Source organism: Sciurus vulgaris (assembly GCF_902686455.1).
Source record: "Sciurus vulgaris genome assembly, chromosome: 2".
Lineage (NCBI taxonomy): Eukaryota > Metazoa > Chordata > Mammalia > Rodentia > Sciuridae > Sciurus > Sciurus vulgaris.
In genome coordinates, this window is record NC_136462.1 from 165,304,102 (window position 1) to 165,326,900 (window position 22,799).

Below are 22,799 nucleotides of genomic sequence, written 5' to 3' on the forward strand. Positions count from 1 at the left end.
AAAGTCCACCCCTTAATTGCCTCTCTGCCTTATCTCCTGGCCCTCTCCTTCTTCCTCCTGGTCCAGTTACATAATCTACTCCATCTTGCATATTCTGCTCTTTTTCTTTTTCTTACTGCACTTACCATCTTTAACCTACTTTACTATTTAACTGTGGTATTATTCCATTCCTGATGTCAAAACAAAATACCCTAAATTGAGATTTTATAAATTATAGAAATTTATTTCTCACAGTTCTGGAAGTTGGGAAGTCCAAGATCAATATTATAATAATAATAATTATTATTATTTTGAGTACTGAGGGATTGAACCCAGGGGTAGTCTACCACCGAGCTACATCCCCAGCCCTTTTTTATTTTTTATTTTCAGACAGGGTCTTGCTAAGTAGCTGAGGTTGCCTTTGAACTCCTGCCTCAGCCTCCTGAGTCGCTGGGATACCGGTGTGTGTAACCTTTTATTTATCTATTAATTTGCAGTACTGGGGATCAAAACCACGGCCTCATGAATGCTAGGCAAGCACTCTACCACTGAGTCACATCTCCTGCCCTGAAAGCTCTTTAAAAAGGGCATTAATCCCATTCACGAGGATCCTTCTCAAATCACTTCTGGAAAGGCCTCAACTCTTAATCATTATCCTGTGGTTTAAGTTCCAACATATGAATTTTGGAGGGACATATGCATTCAAACTAGTGCCAATCGAATTTCTTTCCTGCCTTCCCTTGCCATAATATAAAAGTATCACAAGGACAGACATTGTCATGGGTGAATCCCCAGAAACCAGTGCAGTTCCCTGCACATGGTCAGCACTCAACAAATATTTGTTCATGCTCAATCAAATGAATAAATGAATAAGTGCATGAATAAATGCATGTGGAGTTTTGGGGGCTTTGGTGATACTGATGTCATCACTCTGTCTTTGATCTTAATGTATCTTGTCCAGAGGCATTGGTAAATTTCCTCCAGTGGTCTCAAGACCATCTGGATTTCATTTTTTATTGCCATCTTCACTGAATATCATATCTTCAAAGTCTCAAGTTAAACAGAATGGAAAGGGAAGCAAGAAAGGAAGCTGGACACCCCAAAGTATGACTCACAAGAAAGAATAAATATCTCTAACTTTGAAAATATCCATTATTCTGGATGTTAGTTTTGCAGTGAAGCCAGAAGAAAGTAATGGTACTTCAAACATGACTATAGATGAGTTCAAATACAGAAGATCCTAAAGTAATGGCAGGACATTTCGAATATAGGCAGGGAAGTCAAAACTGAATGAGTGGCAAATGGAACATGCCTGGAACACAAGAGAAGTTTCTGCGGTTTCTTCAGATGAAGCACTGTGCCTGTAAAGCAGATGGAACATCTCTTTCCCATGGTTGCTATAACAAATTACCACAGACTTACTGGCTGTTTTATAATTCTGTAGTGTGAGCTGAGTATCATTGAGTTATAATCAAAGAATTGGCAGGAACATGTTCTTTTCTGGAGCATCTTTCTGTGTCTTTAGGGGATAATCTGTTTTCTTGCCTTTTCCAGCTTCTAGAGGCTGCTCTCATTCCTTGGCTCATGGCCCCTTCCATCTTCGAAGCCAGCAGTGGTCACCCAAGCCTTTCTCACATCCCATCAATGCTAAAGTTTTTATTTCTGATTCCATCTTTCACATTAAAGAACCCTTCTATTTCCACTGACCCCACCTGGGTAATCTAGGATAATTTCTTTATTTCAAGATCATCTAAGTAGCAACCTTAATTCCAACTGCAACTTTAATTCCCTCTGGCCATTGGTATAGTTTGAATCTTAGGTTTCCCCCAAAGATCCATAAAGTCTTGCTCCCTGGGTTGGCACTGTTGGGAGATGATGGAGTCTTTAGGTGTGGGTACCAAGTGAGAGGTCTTTAGTTCATTAGGAACATGTACTCAAAAGGGATAGTAGGACCTCAACCTCTTCCTCTTCCTGGTTTTTGCTTCCTGGTCATAAAGTGAGTGATTTTGTTTTGCTATATGCTCTTTTTATGATGTGCGGCCCCACAGCAGGCCCAAAAGCAACAGGTTAACCAACCATGGACTGCAACCTCTAAAACCATAAGCCAAAATTAGCCCTTTCTCTTTACAAGTTGATCATCTCAGGTATTTATTATAGTGACAGAAAACTACCATAACCACATAAAATAACAAATAGGTTCCAAGGATTAAGGCATAGAAATCTTTGGGAGAGCATTATTCTGCCTACCATGGATAATATCTGAGTCATGGTAGCTTTCGTTTGCTTTTTAAGAAATTGGTTCTTGAAAAAAAGACTACTCCTTTTATTCCTGTTTCTCATTGGAAATTCAAAGTCTGATCACCCAGGAACTATGTAAGAACAAAACAACACCCCCCCCCCCAAAAAAAAAAAAGCAACAACTGCTACTAATTAGAAACAAGGCAGTAGCCATGGCTCTAAATAAATATTTATTGGATCAATGATTCATAAGGAGAGTGAAAATAGAGGTGCTTTTACTGGCAGCTTCCTACCTGAGTGTTTAGGATCTCTTTGGGGCAAATAAAACCACTAACTACAAAGAATTTCCTATCTCTCATAAAGTTTTATATTAGCAAACCTTAGAGATAAGTAATATAAACATAAAGGAAATGATATTAATAATCAAATAATAATGTTTAAAAGTTTCCCAGTTACTGCTGTTGGACTCAGGAAAATTCATGTATATTTTTCCACTGGCCTACTTTAGTTGGTTTGGATGATTTACATAACTTTCCAATTGATCTTTATTAGATTTCTCTCTTTCCCAGCTTCCATGAGTGTTAGTTAATAATGTCTGAACAAACTCTGAAATTCATGAAGGAATTCACAAACGTGACCCACATCTGGATTCTCAAACTGTCCCTGACAGAAGATAACACAGAGCTTTGGGTCTATGGACTGTGTCATTTCCACTTTCCTAGAGACCCATACTTCTCTATGCCTAAACCGTGTCCAATACATAGAAGGCCTTCGACAAGTATATCTTGATAGATAGATCAGGTTAAACATTTGTGAAATGAAAACATTAGAGCAGATGATCTGTGTGCAAGTAATATGCTAAGAAAGAACTTTTGATAGAAATAGATAAGGGAGTTCGGGAGACAGTACAGAGAAGAGGAAGTAGCCACACAAAAGAATGATTTCAGGCAGCACACCAATCTCTGCTTGATTCCAGAGGGATGCTCTAGAGTCTTATACCTTCAAGTTTGTACTTCTTGAAGATAGGGAGCTGGACATTTATATTTCAGGGTCAGCCACTGGGTGACCAAAGGCCCCTTTAGGGGGCTGTGAATACCTAGGCACTTAGAGTTCTCAGCAAAATGGACAAAATGATTTTAGAAGCCCCTGTGATGGACTCTGAGTCACAAGTGCTGGCTGTTAAAAGTAAATGCACAGAAGCCAAAAGAGGTATACAGAAATTGTTATACTTTGGGTCTTAAATATCCCTAACGTCTGATGTGTTGAAGGCTTAGCCTGTGGTACTGTTGGCAGGTGGTAGAACTTTTAAAATGTGGGGCATAAAGGGGAAAAGTTAAGTCAGTGAGGGTATTAACTCAAAGGGGATTGCTGGACCGTGGTATCTTCTTTCTCTTTCACACTCAGCTATGAGGTGAATGGACTTCCTCTAATAAGTGCTCCTACCATGATGCACTGCACAGTCACAGGTCCAAAGCAATGAGTTCACATGTGCATGAACTGAAACTTCCAAAAAGATGATCCCAAATAAGCATTTCCTCTATTTTAGTTGATATATCTCAGGTATTTATTACAGAAACCAAAAGCTGACTAATGCAGAAACAACTGAGAGGTCCCAAGAGGATCTAGGTGGAACACTAACAGTACCCACCATAATTTTTCCAGCTCCACATTTGTAGAAAAATTGCTATAGAAGGACAATGCAAAAAATTTGCATTTTGAGAATTCTAAGAGATACCTCTGTACTTGAGATACATTTGTTTTTAATAAATATGGCTTTGCTCCCAGGAAATAATTTTTTTCCAGTGGTAAATCTGGATTTAAATGGCCATGTTATATATAATTTCTGCTTTTAAAAAATTCCACTTGGTTGTTTCTAGGAATAGTTAGGACTTTTGAGCCCAATTCTACTATACTTGTACAAATGGACTAGAAAAAATATGTAACTGACCACAGACTAGATCCAAACATTCTCTTGATCAGTTATGGTATTAATTTGGTTTAATATTGATGTTTTGGACATTATTCATGGCATGGGTAAAAAACCATAAAAATAAAACTTGAAGCATATGTTCTCTAGTTCATTTTTCAACAAATATCTCAACAATTAAAGAAAAGAGTTACTGAAAATAAAAGAAACCGAAGAGGCCTATCTCATGATCTTGGAACCACTGAAGGCAGAATAGTCCCTCAGAAGATTAAGACATTTCACTTATAAAGCTTTAAGTTAATCTAGTTTCCATTGAGGGCAGGTCAAAAAGGCACTTGAAAGCAATGTAAAGTGTTGGTTTTGGATCATTTTAATGCTAAAACACATATTTAAACCATTTACACAAGATAAACTAACAATATTTTGGCCAACAGCCTGCCAATTACGATGTTAAAAGAGAAGCACAAGAAACCAAGAGTTGTTTGGGATGTAATCTGAGTCTGTTCTTTGGACCAGCAAAATTTATGAAAGATCAACATGTTCCTATTTAGGAGCAGCTTTTTTCTGAGGCCTATGGGGCTTCCGTGTGTCAGAAGTACTCTTTGAGCTATTCAAGTTTATCTAGAGAGCAACTGGCAGGATTACTGAGTTACCTCTTGGCCATCAGAGGTATAAAAAAGATGTAGTTTCAGCTCACTTAGAAATTGCAAAGACTTATTATTAAATATTCCACAAGTTCTTCCAATTCTAATGAGGATATTGATGATGATGGTATGATTGTGATGAGGGAGAGAAGGTGGAGGACACCTTGCCAATCTCCTTTCTGTCACTAGAACATCCTGGGAATTTGCATCTGCTCTCCCTTCTATCTGAATCTTGTTCCTCCAGATCTTGACTTGGCTAATACCTTTCTTCATTGAAAAAAAATTTTCTTTTAATTAAACCCGAACATCACCTTTTTGTACGACCGTCCCTGGCTTGCTTGTTTTCCCTGACACATATCTGTGTCCTACTACATTACTCCACTTTATTTTCTTTCTAACACTGATTGCTAACAAAAATATCTTATCCATTTGTGTTTTTACTTATTTACTGTGGACCTCCTCTAAGCTCACCACTGATATTTAGAGAGGTTCCTGACTCACAGCTCAACCCTTTTCCATTTCTATCCCTGACTACATCCTTAACCACGAAGGCTCTCATATATCCTTGGGGGCAAGCTAGCTTGTCCATCCAAGCTCCACCCACACAGCACTAAGCTTATGAAGTTGAGATATGCTACAACACAAAGAGAAATGGTTACAATTTCTTTTGAAAAAATTAGGTTTGGGGCTGAAAAAGGAATTACTAAACTGATAGATGTGTGATAAAGCAAGTGCAGTTAAAATTGTAGAATCTAGATGGTCGATATAAGATATGCAAAGTTCATGTACTGGAAACTCATTTCCCAAAAAAAGTGTTGAGGGGTGAGACTTTAACAGGTCATTAGGTCCTAAGGACTGTGGTCTCATAAAAGGATTAATACTGCTAACCTAGGAGTGGGTTAGTTGTTAAGGGAGTGGACTACTGATCAAAGGATGAATTTCTCTCTTTCTTTTCCTCCCTCCTACACCTCCACCCTCCTGTGCAAGAGATCTTCCCATCTGCCCTTCTGCCATCGGATGACACAGTGGGAAGGCCCTTGCAAGATGTGGCTCTCTGATCTTGAACATTCCAGGCTCCAGAGCCAAATAAATTGCTCAGTATAAATTACTCAGTATTACTCAGTATTCTGTTATAGCAGTACAAAATAGACTAAGACCATGTTCTTGCTCTTTTTAAAAATTTTTCAACTTCTCTGTATGTTTGAAAATTTTCATCATGCAAAGTTGGAAAGACCATGAAGATAAAGGAACTGGTTTGGAAGTTAGGAGCTCTATGACTGGGTCCCTGCTCTGCTACTCAGGATAATTCACAAACACTTTGAGAATCAGTTTCCTTACACTAAAACAAAAACAAAACAAAAAATTTATTTATACATTAGAAGTCTTGGTTGAAAGTAATGGGAAACCTTCTCTTCAAACCATGGGGGAAAGAGAGAGAGAAGAGACACTCATAACTGGATGGGAGGAGGGGAACTCCTAACCATGCTGTCAAAATGGCCATACTACCAAAAGTGCCATACAGATTTAATGCAATTCCTATTAAAATTCCAATGATGTTCTTAATAGGATTAGAAAAAGCACTCATGAAATTCATTTGGAAAAATAAGAGACCCAGAATAGTCCAAGCAATCCTTAGCAAGAAGAGTGAAGCAGAAGGCATCACAATATTGGAGCTTAAATTATGCTACAGAGCTGTTGTAACAAAAATAGCATGGTGTTGGCACCAAAAACTGATACATAGACCAATGGTACAGAATAGAAGACACAGAAACAAATTCATATAAATAGTTATCTCACACTAGACAAAGACACCAAAAACATACATTGGAGAAAAGATAGCCTCTTCAATAAAAGGTGCTGAGAAAACTGGAAATCCATATGTAGCAAAATGAAATTAAACCCGTCACCCTGAACAAAAATCAACTCAAAGTAGAGCAGAGACTTAGGTACTAGAACAGAGACCCTGCACCTACTAGAATAAAAAGTAGGCCCATGTCTCCACCATGTTGGCTTAGGAACTGACTTCCTTAACAAGACTCCTAAAGTGCAAGAAATAAAATCAAGAATTATTAATGGGATGGAATCAAACTAAAAAGCTTCTTCATAGCAAAGGAAACAAACAATAATGCAAAGAGAGAGCCTACAGAGTGGGAGAAAATCTTTACCACATGCACCTCAGATAGAGCATTAATCTTCAGGATGTATAAAGAACTCAAAAACTTAACACCAAAAAAATGAAGAACCCAATCAATAAATAGGCAAAGGAACTGAACAGACACTTCACAGAAGAAATACAATTGATCAACAAATATATGAAAAAATGTTCAACGTCTCAAGCAACTAGAGAAATGCAAATCAAAACTACACTGAGATTTTATCTCACTCCAATGAGAATGGCAATCATGAAGAATACAAGCAACAATAAATGTTGGTGAGGATGTGGGGAAAAAGATAGACTCATACATTGCTGTTGGGATTGCAAATTGATGCAACCATCCTGGAAAGCAGTATGGAAATTCCTCAGAAAACTTGGAATGAAACCACCATTTGACCCAGTCATCCCACAGTTAGGTTTTACCCAAAGGACTTAAAATCAGCATACTACAGTGATGCAACCACATCAATGTTTACAGCAGCTCAATTCACAGTTGCTAACCTATGGAACCCCAGGTGCCCTTCAACAGATGAATGGATAAAGAAACTATGGTATATATACACAATGGAATATTATTCAGCCTTAAGGAAGAATGAAATTATGGCATTTGCCGGTAAATGAATGGAAATGGAGAATATTATGCCAAGCAAAATAAGCAAATCCCAAAGAACCAAAGGTCAAATGTTTTCTCTGATATGCAGATGATAATTCACAATAAAGGGTGGAGTTGGGGAGAGAATAGAGGTATTCTGAACTAGACAGGTGGGAGTGAAGGGAGGGGAGGGGGCATGGGGTTAGAAATGATAGCAGAATGAATCAGACATTATTACCCTATGTATGTGCATGTATGGTTAGACAACCTGTGTAACTCTACATCATGTACAACCATAAGAATGAGAAGTTATAGTCCATTTATGTATGATGTGTCAAAATGCACTCTACTCTCATGTATAACTAATTAGAAAAAATAAAAAAAATATAAAAATTTTCTCTTTTGGCTCTTCTTATTAGGCACTGGCCTTAGATTTTCTCAACTTCATATGGATTTTCTCCATGCAACAGGGAAAGACAATGGTCACAGATATTACTTCTCTCTGTTTTAGGAACTCCACGTGTGAAAGAGGATTCTTTCTCCAGAAACTCAGGGAATAATTTGGATTGGCTTGGCATGAGTCATGAGCTGAGACAGCTGAGAGGATGGTGTGTGATTACTAGGCCTAGAAACCTGCCCATACCTGGATGTACCTGTCAGTGCGCTGTGACCGGAAGACTTGGCAAAGTCACATAACATGGGAGTAGGTATCAGTTCCCAGGGTCCAGGGGATTGTTACCAGGGAAAAAATAGAAAGGGACATTGGAGAAAGACCATAAAACAGATGCCTACTATAGTCTGGGCCCTCTAAGGAACCTTCCAGTGCTATTATTTTGTAAGTGCATAATCAGATTGCTATGTACATACTAGATGATCTGAAAATATTAGTCAAAGAAAAGGATATGGGGGCTGGGGTTGAGGTTTAGTGGTAGAGCACTTGCCTAGCATGTGTGAGGCACTGGGTTTTATCCTCAGCACCACATAAAATAAATAAATAAATAAAAATAAATAAATAAATAAAATAAAGGTATGCATTCATCTACAACTAAAAAAATTCAAATATTTTTTGTTAAAGGAAAGATATGTATACGATCCATACAAATGACAAGTTGTATAAAACATTAGTAATGAGAAAGTTGTTTAGAGATCAGCTAAATCTAATCCTTCATGTCACCTGTAAAGGAAAAAGAGACCTAAAGACGTGAAGTGATATTCCCAAGGATACGTGGTACCTCTGGATTGCAAGCATCCAGGATCTCCCACCCTGTCTCTCCATCTCTCATTAATGTATTCTTAATTCAAACAGATATCCATTGCCCCAATCTCAATAGATTAGCTACTAGCTAACACCACTGCAGGCATCCTGATAACAAAGAAAATAGAAGCTAAAAATTACAAAGGAAATGAAAAGGAGGAAAAAATACACCTGTGTTTAATTGTTATTCTAATGAGTTAAACCTTGGAATCAACACAGTCAGCCTCTCTTACTAGGAAAGAAGACAGATTTGGCTGCTCACAGAGTCAAACTTGTGGATAAAAGTTTGTTTATACAGCTGGATGGGTCCAGAAGGAGCCAGAACTGAAAACATTTAGTGAGCAGACTGATGGTAGGTGACAGCTGGGAGCACCTGTTTCCCATTAGAGACATTAGGCTATGATAGTGCTGTCTTGGGACCTCAGGGTCTAGTTTCCCTGGGGGCCTGGGTGTGTTCCCAGGTCTCAATGTGCTGACAGCCCATTCACTTGCTAACACTTCTTATGGGTACCCATTGGTTAAAATGGCTGCAGTACAGGATTTGGAAGTAAAGCTTGGAATTCAGGTTGAGTGAGTGAAGTTATTTATGTTCAGCTTCTAAAGCACACTTGAGTTTTGTAGAAAAAACTGTCAGAATGAACAGGTCATCCATTTTCCTCCTTCCCTTCCTTCCTCTCTCCCTTTCTCCTATTTCTCCTTCCCTTCCTCCTTACCTTTCTGTATTCCATTCTTCTTTCCTCCTTTGTAGTTAAGCAGTGCTAAACTAAAACTCTTGAGACCTGAGAGATCTCTGAAATAAAAAGGTCTAGGTCCTAGGACAAACTTCCATAAACTACCAGCAGCAAGGCTAGATAAAAGTTGGGAAAATATCCATTGTACCAGAACTAAGAGCATTTTTTACAATGAAAATCTGGGGAGAGAAGACATAAGTCATTTACATCAAACCTGCATTGGCAATATATAACAGAGGTGGGATTATGCCAAGTGGAGAAAGCTTTGGGATAGAAAGGGGGGGGTCTATAAAGATATGCATTAGTTGTTTCTGGATTGGGTGGGGTTAACAGTCCTGAACAGTCCTGTTTATATATGAACAGGGTGAGGTTGTTGTCAGTGACGGGATTTAAGCCAAGTTTTCTTTTGTTGGTTTCCTCTGTAGCTGTTAACTGATTAACTTCCCTTAATTCTTTCCCCACCCCACTCTATCCTCTGGCTTTTGGCATTAAATTTGGGGCATCTTGGAATTTTTCTTTTATCAGCAAGAATGTTGAAGAGAATGCTACTCATTTCTGTAGAAGAGCAGAATAATGCTTCTCCTAACATATCCATAGCAGTTCACATTGGCCAGTATCTTGAAAAATGAGTCCTGGCTACAAAATGAACATCATGTAAATGAATATTAGATTTTTTGTTCATTTTGTAGTATTGGGGATTGAACCCAGGGCCTCATACGTGCTCGTCAAGTGCTCTGCCATTGAGATGCATTCCTGTCCTCATCTTCTTTATAGTTTTTTTGTTTTGAGACAGAGTCTTGATAAATTGTCTGGTGATCCTCCTGCCTCAGCCTCTCAAATAGCTGGAGGAATACTGGATTTTGATGGTAACCAAAATTTATGATTGGTTAAAAAGATGCCAGTCTTAGTTTAGGTCCACTTAAATACAGACCCTGAGATAGGAATTTAGAGGCAGGGAGTTTTTTTGGGGGGAGGTGGCTGTAGGAAGCAAATGTGAGAATGTGAAAGGTAATGTAGGGAGGAAGGAAAAATCAATGTAAGGATGCTGCAATGACTGTGCAGGAAAAACTCAATCAATAGCCTGAGAACTTTGAGAAGTTGAGAGGATGCCTCTCAGAATTGACCTGAAGGACAGTGGCTGGAACATTTAAACCCTTCTTTGTTTGCAGGTTGACTTTGGAAAAATGTTAACTTTCATGCACCTCCAGGCTGTGCATGGGCATTGAGCAAAGGCATCCAGCATCGAGCAAGCTACTGCAAATAGGCGATGGCCCTGGGCCAAGAAACAGAAAGACAAGAAAGCTGACAGTGCAAGCTGCAGCAGCTTGCCAGGTCTGCAGCCAGGGACAGCCAAGATGTGATCTGGGGACCTGAATAAGCCAAATAAACTACAGGTTAATTGGTGATTGGAACACAGAATTCCATCATATCCTCTCTACTTCTATATTTTGTACATTTGAAATTTTCCAAATAAAGAGTTAAAGGATATATTATTTTAATAGACAAATTATTTCCCTTCAGTGTCATCCTCACACTTAAGAGAAACATTAGAAAAGAAGCTGATTAATTTTCCCCCAAATGCTATCAGGTGTACTCTTTCTTGTAAACAGACTAAAAGATGAAGAAATGTTATTAGTTCTAAGCTATATAAAATAACAAGAGTTAATAATTCCAAACAAATAATATGTTTGAAGTTTACTGAAACTGCATTAAAATCACAGAAATAGACAACATAGCATAGGTAGGTATTAGGAAAAGAAAATTATAGGTAGTGGGAAAATTCTGACCAGACCTCTAATTTTAGGCAGTTACCCACAAGGCATCCTGGGCAATGAGTGTTTTCTGGCTATGCAGCCTAGCATTCATGTCTCTCCTTTTTGGAAATTGTCTCTCAATTATCTTATCCCATTTTATGCAGTTTTAGTGGGATTATGCTCTTTTTAGATGAGATTTGAACACATGATTCAATTTATGCTGTAAACATTTTCACCTTAGAATTTGAATCTTGAGCAGAGACACAAATACCAGAAACAGATGAAGCTGATTCACTCCAGGGTTTTGGCTTCTACATCCTGTCCATTACTATGAGCTACATGGCTTGAACTTCTGACTCCTCTCTTTTCTGCAAGTTTTCCCTTTGATTTTGTAAGCTACCCACATCCTTTTAATAAAGTTATATTTTTCTTTATACTTAATCAAAGGGGGATCTTGGTCATATGTAATTTTTTTGGGGGTACTGGGATTGAACCGAGGGGTGCTTTATTACTGAGATATATCTCCAGTCTTTTTATTTTTTTATTTTGAGACTGGATCTTGCTAAGGCTGGCTTCAAACTTGCAATTCTCCTGCTTCCACCTCCCAAGTTCCTGGAATTACAGGCATGTGCCACCACGCCTGACAGATGCAAGTGTTAAACCCTTACTGAGTATGGCAGTTTGTCTCTAAGAATGCCACCATGGAGTCTTTCTTCCCTGTAGATTCATGCTACCCCTCCCATCAACAGGTGGGCACCTTTTCCATCCCTTTAAATCTGAGTTGGCCTTTGATTTGACTTTCATGTAGAACAAGTGGCACTGCAAATTTTGAGTCCAACGTAAGAAACTGATGATTTTCAATTACTTTTTCTTAGAATACTGTTGGGGAAGTCAGCTGCCATGTACAAAGTCCAACTATACTTGGCTTCTAGGTCATGAGGAAGCCCAAGTCATATGAAGGGACTGCATGAAGAGAGAGAAAGAGAGAGAGAGAGAGAGAGAGAGAGAGAGAGAGAGAGAGAGAGGAGAGTGAGAGAGAGAGGAGAGAGAGAGAGAGAGGAGAGAGAGAAAGTGAGGAGAGAGAGAGAGTGAGGAGAGAGAGAGAGAAGAGAAGAGAAGAGAAGAGAAGAGAAGAGAAGAGAAGAGAAGAGAAGAGAAGAGAAGAGAAGAGAAGAGAAGAGAAAAGAGAAGGGACGAGAGGAGTGAGGCCCAACCAACCCCCAGCTTTTCTAGCTATTGTAGCCCAGGCTTCAAATGTATTAGTGAAGTCTTTAGGGACTCCAACCTCAGCTGCCATATAACTACAAATGCTCATGAGAGACCCTAAGATAATTCTTCTCACTTGAGCCTAGTCAACCTCTAGAATTGAGTAGAGTGTGTATACAGATATAGCAAAAGACATGCCCTAGAATATTTACAGCAGTACTATATAATAGCCCTATTATTAGTTTGTTATGGTTGTTATGATAAAGTACCACACACTGAGTGGTTTAACGTAAGAGAAATTTATTCTGTCATAGTTCTGGGGGTGGGGGAGTCTAAATTCAAGGTGTCAGCAGGGTCACAAATCAACTCTCTTCCTGGTTTCTGGTGGTGGTTGTATGTCTCTGGCATTCCTTGAGTTACCTGCTTCATTCCAGTCCTTGCCTCTATTGTCACTTGGTATTCTCTCTTTGTGTGTCTGTGTCCAAATTTTCTTCTTCTTATATGAACATTAGTCATACTGAATTGAAGGCCCATCCTGATGTTATCATTTTTAACTTAATTATATCTGCAAAGACCTGTCCTACTAATCTCAAAGGATGATATTTATGGACAAGAGTTCATACTGTAAAATTTTGTTTGAAGTTCAAAACCAGAGAAAATGAATGTATTGTGTCAGAGTCAAGATTACCCTGAGATGAGGTCATAACTTCTTTCATTTGATCTGAGAAGTGATTACCTAGAATGTATGTTTACTTTATGAAGTCATCAAAATGAACTTTTCTGTATTTATTGGTGTAACATCAACTAATATATGTATATAAATGTGTATATATAAATGTATATATATATAAATGTGTCTATATATATATATATAAATAGATCCCTGTCCTCATTGATCAATAATCAAAATAAATGGGAAAAATTATAGAGTTAGCTGGGGTTATGTCCTACTGACAGAGAAAGCAAGGAGGGTATGAGAGAGAGAGAGAGAGAGAGAGAGAGAGAGAGAAGGGGATTGATTGAAAGGGGAAAGGCAGTAAGATGCTGATACTGTTTCTGGTTCAGTAAGGCTCATTTAATGACTCCTTTTATGGGAAAATCTTTATGAGAAAAGGTGGCACTATTTACATAGTACAATAAAAAGTTAAGTGATAAGAATGCAAAGAAAGATGCTAAGTTAAGCCACAAACAGGTAAGACAGTTGCTATTCAGGAAACTCACTTGTATTGCCCTATGAATGAGGGACAATGACATAGGCAGCCAGATATGTGACAACCAGCTAGTCAAGGCCATCTTTGGACTTATCAATCTTTGTCAGGACTCTGAGGGTTATGTATTTGTTATCAACAAGGATTGAAGTGGGAGTCAATCCTTTGATTTATTTTCTTGCTAAAAGTTTTAAAAATAACAAAAAAAGAAAGGAATTTGTTGGAAGGACAGAAATAGCTTATATAATTGAAAGAAAAACTAAAGAAGCAAACTTTGGAAAAAGACAAGTGCAAAACAGCAAAGGGAATCTGGTAGCTGTGTTGGATGAATATCAACTACTTTTACCCTTTTTATTATTCCTATCAAGATTCTAATTTTGGCAAGGAGTAGCTTTGGTTTAGCATGAATCACTTGTCCAACTCTTGGCAAGGCAAATGCGGAGCATCCTGACAATTCTGCTAACACTGGATGCAAATGGTAAGAGGCGGTCAGAAGTGGGTTTCCCTTAATTAAATAAGGAGGCCTTCATGCTGGCAGTCAAGATAACAGCTGTCTACCATAGGTTTGCTTATAGGGTTGTTGTAGTCCACCTGTTGTTGAAATTTTCTTTCATCCTTCTAGTAGGTAAAGTTCTAAGATAATTGTCACCCTTGGTGTTGTATATACCCTGCATAATCCTCTCCCCTTGAACACAATAGATATCACTACTGAAACCTGGCTACTGATCATTAACTTTGTGTTCATCTAAAGGGAGATTATCCTGTGCGGACTGACTTAATCAGGTGAGTCCTTTGGAAGGTAGAAAAGTCAGAGAGGCTTCTGCCTGCAGACCTTCAAGATGATCAAAGCTGTCAGGAGTTCTACAGCTGCAAGGAACTGAATTCTACCAACTACCTGCATGAGCCTGGAGGATGACTCTGAGCATCCAATGAAACAGTGGCCCTACCTGATACTCTGATTTCAGCCTTATGAGATCTGAGCAGACCTGGATAGTTGACCCATAGAAATTGTGAAAGATGAGCCAGTATGGTGGGGCACAATTGGAATCCCAGCTACTTGGGAGGCTGAGGCAAGAGGATGGCAAGTTTGAAGCCAGTCTGGGCAATTTAGCAGGCCCGGTGGTAGAGTGACCCTGGGTTTAATCCCCAGTAACACACACACACACACACACACACACACACACACACACACACACACAAACACACATTGCGATAGATGAAATCTGTATTGTTTTAAGCAGATACATTTGTGATAACTTTTTATGCAGCAATCGAAAACCAATACACCATGCTACCACCTTGCAGTATTTCTGACACAAGTGTTAAAGAAGCATTGGGAGACGTCTGTCAGGATTGTCCCCTTGTCCCTGGCAGATACAAAATCTGAGGATGCTTAGGTCCCTTGCATAAAATGATGTAGTATTTGCATTTATCCTATGCACATCTTCATCTATACTTCAAATCATCTTTAGATAACTTACCATATCTAATACAATGTAAATGCTAGAAAAAAATATAAAGGACCGACTGAAATACTGTTTTGCAGGATATAATAAATGGAGAGATGCTCCCAAAAAACTATCAGAGGGTGCTGACCTAGGGCACAAGGCTGGAAATGTAGCAGATGACAGCATCACCATCATCATTTCTGGCACTGAGGATTGAAGCCAGCTGTACTCTGCCACTAAGCCACATCCCCAGAGCTTTTTCAATCTTTATTTTGAGACAGGGTCTCACTATGTTGCCCAGGCAGGCCTTGAAATTGCAATCCTCCTGCTTCAGCTTCCTGAGTTGCTGAGGCTATACGTGTGTGCCACCATATCCACCCTAGACATTATTGGAGATAAGGCAAACAGTTTTTTTTTTTTCTTTCTTTTTTTTCTCCAGTTGGCTACTATGTGGGGTTTGGGAGAAGTGGCAATAAGTAGAGGGAGATAACAAGATATTTCCTGAGTGAGATTTGCCAGTAGAGACCATTCATATTTAACATGTTGAGTGAATTGATTAGATGGATAACTGTGCATCCCCAATATTTCAAAAGACCTCAGAGATAGTGTATCTAACATGGGTAAGAAATTTTGAATATTGGGTCTGAAAGGAGGTTAGATGGAATTTTGTTACTTGAATCATATCAAGCCCCAGAGGACTGAAAGTATGTAGAGCAGCATTGGGTGGTGATTTTTAAAATGTAGATAAATTCTGAGAAACAGTAGGTAACAATGTTGTCCAAGAAATGGAAGGAAAGCCAGGCAGGATGGCATAGGTCTGTAGCTCCAGTGACTTGGGAGGCTGAGATAGAAGAAATCCAAGTTTGAGGCCAGCCTGGGAAACTCTGCCAGACCCTGTCTCAAAATAAAAGTAAAACTGGATGGGGATGTAATGTAACTCAGTGGTAGAGGGCCCCTGAGTTCAGTCCCCAGTACTTCAAAGAAAAAAAGAAAGAAAAAGAAAGAAAGGAAGGAAGTGAAAGAATGGACATTTTTTTAAGCTGTCTGAGGTCACCCTCCCAGTTATCTTAACTCCCTAAGGTCACCCTCCCAGTCATCTCAACTCCCTAAGGTCACCCTCCCAGGAATGGGAACAAAGCCCTTAAAGCTGTTCCAAGAAACAGCCCCAAACAGAGAATAAAAGGGTAAATTGAGCCAGATAGCCAGATAGTGATCAAACAGAATGATTACCAGAAACTATTGACCAGAATCTACGCCCTGTTGTAAAACATTGTGAAACATGTTGTATGTTATCAGCAAACCCAGACCCCCTTTGGAATTTCCCCGGCAGCTTTGTCCCCCTTTTCCCTTTCATGTGCGACCCCTCCCGATGTGTGGTTTCTGCCTTTATAAACCTACAAGATTTTCTGCTAGGGACTCGACTCCTGGAGTTGGGTCCCAGCGCGCTGGAATAAACACCTCTTGCGGTTTGCATCAAGTGACGCCTCCTGCGGTTGATTGGGATTGCCGTCCATCCATGGGACAGAGTTGGGGTTTCCTTTTTGGGGGCCTTACAGAAGGAAGAAAGGAAGGGAGGAAAGAAAAGAAAAGGAAGATATGTATGCATTTAATTAAAAAACCTCCCATTTTCATTTATTCCTGTCTGTACCTATTGATATTGCTGTGTAAGGAAATAATCCAAATGTAATGGCACAAAGGACCCTCCCCTCTCTTTTTTGTTAATGCTCATGGATTCTGGAGGTCAGTAATTCAGAAAAGGCACAATAGGAATTGTTTGTGTCTGCCCCCAAAAGCCTGGGCCAGACTTGCTGGTACTGCATAACAAGGGTATTTTCTCCCAGTTTCCAGTAACATTTTCCTTAGCTTCCTTTAATCCTTCATCTACAGCATCCTGAAGGCCTTTTAGACTTCTGCTAACTTACTCCTTTAGGTTCCCTTCCCTTTCTTGCTACTTCACTTAGTCCCAAGCCAAAGCTACATGTTTCACTTTGTTATTTTGTTATGATATTTATCTCACTTCTAGGTAACAAAATCTGCTTCAGTTACTATCGCTAAATAGAAACTTGTTACTATTATGTAATAAATTTTCCCATCTCTCCCTTCATGAAGCTGGTGGCAGAAAAACAAAACAAAAAAAGCTCCATGTTACCTAATAAAACTAGGAATCCAGGCTACCTATGAATAGCGGTGACTACAATGTTTCTCCAATATTTTGGTCTCAAGACACTTTTTTTTTTTTGGTGAGAGTATGGATCAAACCAGGAGTTCATGCATTCTAGACAAGCACTCCATAACCAAGCTAAATCCCAAGCCATAAGTCCTTTTAATTAGTTATTTTTTGTGGGGGAGCTTGTGCTAGGGATTGAACCCAGGGCTTCACAAATGTAGGAAAGTGCTCTACCACCCAGTTATATTCCTAGCCCTTTTTATTTTATCTTGAAACAGGGTCTCACTAAGATGCCCAGGTTGGCTTTGAACTTGTAATTGTTCTTGTCTTAGCTTCTCAAGTAGCTAGGATTACAGGCATGTGCCACGGCATACCACCCAATTTTAATTTTTAGTAAGTTCACAAGTAAGTTCACCTGCAAAAAATTCACAAGCTCAGTAAGAAAAATTCCCATAAAACCTTCAGCCCAAATCACCAATTATGTCACATTTGTTTTATCATTTTTGTCTTGACTTTAAGATCATTAGGGAATTTTTACAGAATTTTCCCCCTTTAAACTTTTTTCAGATATAATTGCAAAGAAAAAGGACATTCTTATAATCAAGTACTATGTACTCAACAAAATTAGGAAATTGAGCATTGATTCAATGTTCTTATCTAATATTAAATCCACAAAGTACACCAAATGCTTCAATAATATTCTATACCATTTTTTCCCCACGCAGGATCCAATCCAGGATCACCCATTGCATTTAGTTGTCATGTGTCAGGACACCTTCATACACCTAAAAAAACAGAGAGTGGTGTACCAATGCTTTTGGTCATGTGGGTTATACCTACTAATATTTATTATATTCAAAACTGAAATGTAAAACAAAAAATAATAAACCATTACATGCTAATATAAATAATATATTTTAATGAAGAGTAGATGCATTTTCCCAAAACAAAATGTGAGAGAAGTATTAGTTTTTGCATTATGCAGATCCACTTGAAAAAATCAGCTGGCTTCTTATTTCATTTAATTTGATGTGATATGTTGTGCTGGCTAAAATATAAAGAAATTTCATTTTCACACAGATTATAAGTAGAAAAAGAAGGAGTATTTTATCAGCTTTATTGGATAATTGTGAATATTCTTGTTCAATACTATAGCCAAACTTGATGAGTGTCAGTTTCTCAAAGGTTAGTTGCAATATGAAATTTGAAGTCCTACCTATGAATTTTTTGAACATTTCACACTCATGAGAGAACAAAAATGGCAAATGAGCATATTTGTGTCATTACAAAATGTCACCAAAGATTAACACCAAAGATTTCTTGGAATGATCTGGGGATTACATATACAACCCTGGCCCACACTTTGAGAATTGCTGCATTATATATTTGTATAGACAGTATGTCTTTCATCTAAACTGAATTTGAGGACAAGATTTGCTTCTTTTGTCCTTATATGTGTATACCTGTAGCTGGTACAGCTGTATCTTAGTGATCCCCTCTTGGAGCTGAGTATCCTTGGCTTCTGGGATTGACTGTTTTTTTTTTTTTTTTTTTTTTTTAATCTTCCAATCTTCTTTTCAAACTTTCATTTTTTTCCCAGCACCTCTCAAGGGCTATTGTGTAAGATCTAATTTTTTGTTTAATAAATCCACATATTATACAGAATTCACCTCCCAGTTACACAGTGCTAACTTATTTCCCCAATTTTAATAATTATTCCCAGAACAAACTGCACATTTTTAAAATTAAATATGTGTGAGTCATTTATTTGAGAAAGAAGTTTGATTCTTTACAAATTCATGGCAATGAGTCTGCATTTAATGGCGATTTTCTTTCTTTTAAAAGTAACATTAATTAATTACTGTGTTAGCTTTCTGTGACAAAATACTTGAGAAAAATCAACTGAAAGGAGGAAAGATTTATTTTGGCTCACAGTCTCTAGAGATTTCAGTTCATGGTCACATGGCTCATGTTTCCGGGGCCTGGGGAGCACAGTACATCATGGTAGAAGGGCTGGTGGAGGTAAATTGCTTACATTATGGTGTCCAGGAATGGGGGGGAGGGAAAGGGGAAAGGAGAGAGGAAGGTGGAGCGGGGAGGGAGGGAGGGAAGAGGGAACCAGGGTCTCAATACAACTATCCAGGGCACACCCCTAGTGATACTTCTTCCAACAAGGCCCACCTCCTCAAGTTTCCACCCCCTCCCAATAGTGCCACCAGATGGGGACCAAGCCTTGAACACAGAAGCCTTTGGGGAACATTCCAGATCCAAACTATTATAATACTACTAAGGGTCTAATACTTTTCTAAGTACTTGTATATGTTTACTTATTTATTCCACACAACTTTTTGAAAGATACTATTAACATTCTCTCTTTACAAATGTGGAAACTCAATCACAGAAAAAGTGTTCAAGGGGACAAAATTAGGGCAGGACTGAGATATGAACCCAGATTCTCTTGGTTCTAGAAACCTTGCTGTTAACTTTTTCAGTTCCCGCTATCTTTTGTTGACTTAAGTATGAGGGCTCTGTTTTTTTTTTTTTTTTTTTTGGTGCTGGGAATCAAACCCAGGGCCTTAGTGCTTACAAGGCAAGCACTCTACCGACTGAACTATCTCCCCAGCCCCTCTGTTTTGTTTTGTTTTGAAAGTCAAACCACTTACTTTAATACACTCCCTTTGAAATCTAAAATTTTTTATTGATAAATTTCACAATGCACTTTTTATTCTTTGCTCAAAGAGAAAAAATATTAGCAGAAAAATACATCAGGTAATACAAAAATTAATAAATATAGATAAGGGATTATTAGTAGTTGAGAAATCTTGACAGCTTGCAGATATTTTTATCTTAGGAATCTCAGAATGAAAATCAGTTCCAGGGACTCATTCCCATCTCAGTCCCATACTACTTTCCTGGTGCTTTTTCCTTGTTCAGCAAAAGGATCAAATTCTTGGTTGCCCCCCTTTCTTCAGTGGAGCTGTATCTATCACTCTCTATAGCCCATTTCTATAACTTGGCTAAGGAGAAGTCCCTCTAGTTCAGTGGTTCTCAAAATTTTCATGCATCAGAATAACCTAGAGAGCTTGTTAAAACAGATTGTTAATGGAAAGCAGTATGGAGATTCCTCAGAAAACTTGGAATGGAACCACCATTTGATCCAGCTATCCAACTCCTCCATTTATATACCAAAGGACTTAAAACCAGCATACTACAGTGATGCAGCCACATGAATGTTGATAGCAGCTCAATTCACAATAGCAAAATTATGGAACCAGCCCAGGTGCCCTTCAACAGATAAATGGATAAAGAAGATGTGGTACATATACACAATGGAATATTACTCAGCCTTAAAGTAAATGAATGGAACTAGAGAATATCATTCTAAGTGAAATAAACTAATTTTGAACCAAAGGCTGAATGTTTTCTCTGATAAGCAGATGCTGATCTGCAGTGAGGGGTTGGGGTAGGGAAGAATGAAGGAATTTTGGATTGTGCAAAGGGGAGTGAGGGGAGGGAGAGGGGTGGTGGGGATGGGAAGGGTGTAGAATAAGACAGATGTTATTACCCTATATACATGTATGATTACAAAACCTGTGTGACTCTGCACCATGTACAGCCAGAGGAATGAGAAGTTATGTTCCATTTGTGTACAATATGTCAAAATACATTCTACTGTCATGTGTAACTAATTAGAACAACAACAACAACAACAACAAAACCCAAAACCAAACAAACCAAACCAAAACAAAAAAGCCAGCTTCATAGGTCCCAAATCCAAAGTTTTTGATTTAGAAAATTCTGAGATGGGGCCCAAGAATTTGCATTTTTTAGTTATGGAGTACAGATGATACTAAAGCTCCTGGTCTGAGTCCTCACTTAGAAAAGTATATGTTAAGCATCCCTAATTTAAAAATCAGAAATCTGAAATGTTCCAAAATCTTAACTGTTTTGAACACCAACAAGACACCACATGTGGATTATTCCACACTATGAAATTTTGTTTTAAAAGAATAAAATTATTTAAAATAATGTATAAAGAGCTTCAGGCTATGTGCATAAGGTGTGTACGAAAAAAAAAATGAATTTTGGGTTTAGATTTGGGTACTACTCCCAAATCGTCTCATTATGTACATGAAAATATTCTGAAATCCAAAATATTTCTTGTTCCAGGTATTTTGGATAAGGGACACACAGCCTGCAGTTTCACTCCTTTCAATCTCTGCTTCACCAAGAAAAGCTTCGAGTTGGCTACAGGTTAAAAGATCCATGCTAACAGTTACAAAGAAACATTAACTGGATTATACAAATGTTACTGAGTCTTGGTATTAGACCCTAGACCATCAAATTAGGGCCACCCACCCTTCCATTTCCTCAGGGCAAGGTTGACTCTCTCCTCTCATGCACAATTCAGCGGCACCCTACTTTCCCCTACTGTATAAGTAGGCAGCAAAAATGGAAAAAAGAAAAGGACTTCTTAAGTGACAATTAATGATGGGCAGTTTAATTTCACTTCCTATCATAGCGCTAGTCAGACCACCACTCTAATCATATACACACAGGCCTCTAAGTAAATCATGGGGCGAGAGAGAGAGATAGGTAACGGCGCCTGCGCAGCTCAAAAAAAAAAAAAAAAAAAAACAATCGAGGCCCAAAGTTGAGTCCAGATCGCACCTTCGTGGCCAGGTGAGCCGCTACCGACCAGAAGACGAAATCAGCGCAGCGCAGCTCGCGTGCATCTGCTTCCGGGCCACGTGGTACCGCTAGCGACCAGTGGGAAGGATTAACGTCACTCCCGCTTCCTCACCCTGGCAACGGGCGGATGACTACTTCCGGTGCAGTGAGGGATCTGGGCTAACGCGGGTGAGTGTCCCTCTTTCTCACACTGTCCGCGCCGCTGCCGGCGCCGCGCAGCTGTCTGTGTGGGCCCGGCAGGCTCGCTGGGACGTCTCTCCCGAAGCCGGCGGGGCGGGTGCGCAGGACGCCCCTTGCCCTGGGCTTGCGGAGGGGGCCTAGGATGTCCTTCATCCCCTAGTCTCGGTCGCGCGTGGGGCCCTTGCCACCCCCTTTCCAGCCTTGTCTCCTGCTTGGCGGTTTCGGCACCTCTCCAGGGAAAACTGCGGACTTTTCGCAGTCTTTTACTCAGTTTGCAGTCTCAGGCCGGAGGTGTCTTGGAGTCCCAAGAGAGTGGCAGAGACCGTAGAAGATGCGCTCTAGTCCTGAGTGGCGGGTGGGGTTCTGGCGGCCCTGCGTATAGGCCTGGTTAGAATCCTGCGGGACATTAGCGTTTACTGTGAAGGCAGATGGGAAGGAAGGGATTGAGTGGAGGAAGTAGCTGGAGAGGAGAGTGAAAAGCAAGAGCTGGAGGTGTCTGAACATAGAGGGCATCGTGTTTCCGGAAAGGGAGTTCTTAATTGACTTCTGTAGGGAAAGGAAGGATATATTGGGGACCATGTGACGGAGATCGTTGAATTGTAAGCTAAGGAATTTTTAAGTAT

At 39.2% G+C, this 22,799-nt stretch overlaps 1 protein-coding gene across 6 annotated transcripts in view; it reads left to right on the plus strand.

Moving 5' to 3' along the window:
* Positions 1-20,808: 20,808 nt before the first annotated feature.
* Positions 20,809-22,799, plus strand: part of TASP1 (taspase 1) — a 323,082-nt gene continuing 321,091 nt past the window's right edge. For 3 of the 6 annotated variants that reach the window (XR_013762024.1, XM_079128502.1, XM_079128504.1), the window contains exon 1: positions 22,098-22,164. The gene's annotated coding sequence lies outside the window, so the exon portion shown is untranslated. Of the gene's footprint in view, positions 22,169-22,799 lie in introns of all 6 variants that reach the window. The other 3 variants (XM_079128503.1, XM_079128500.1, XM_079128501.1) reach the window with 3 other exon arrangements.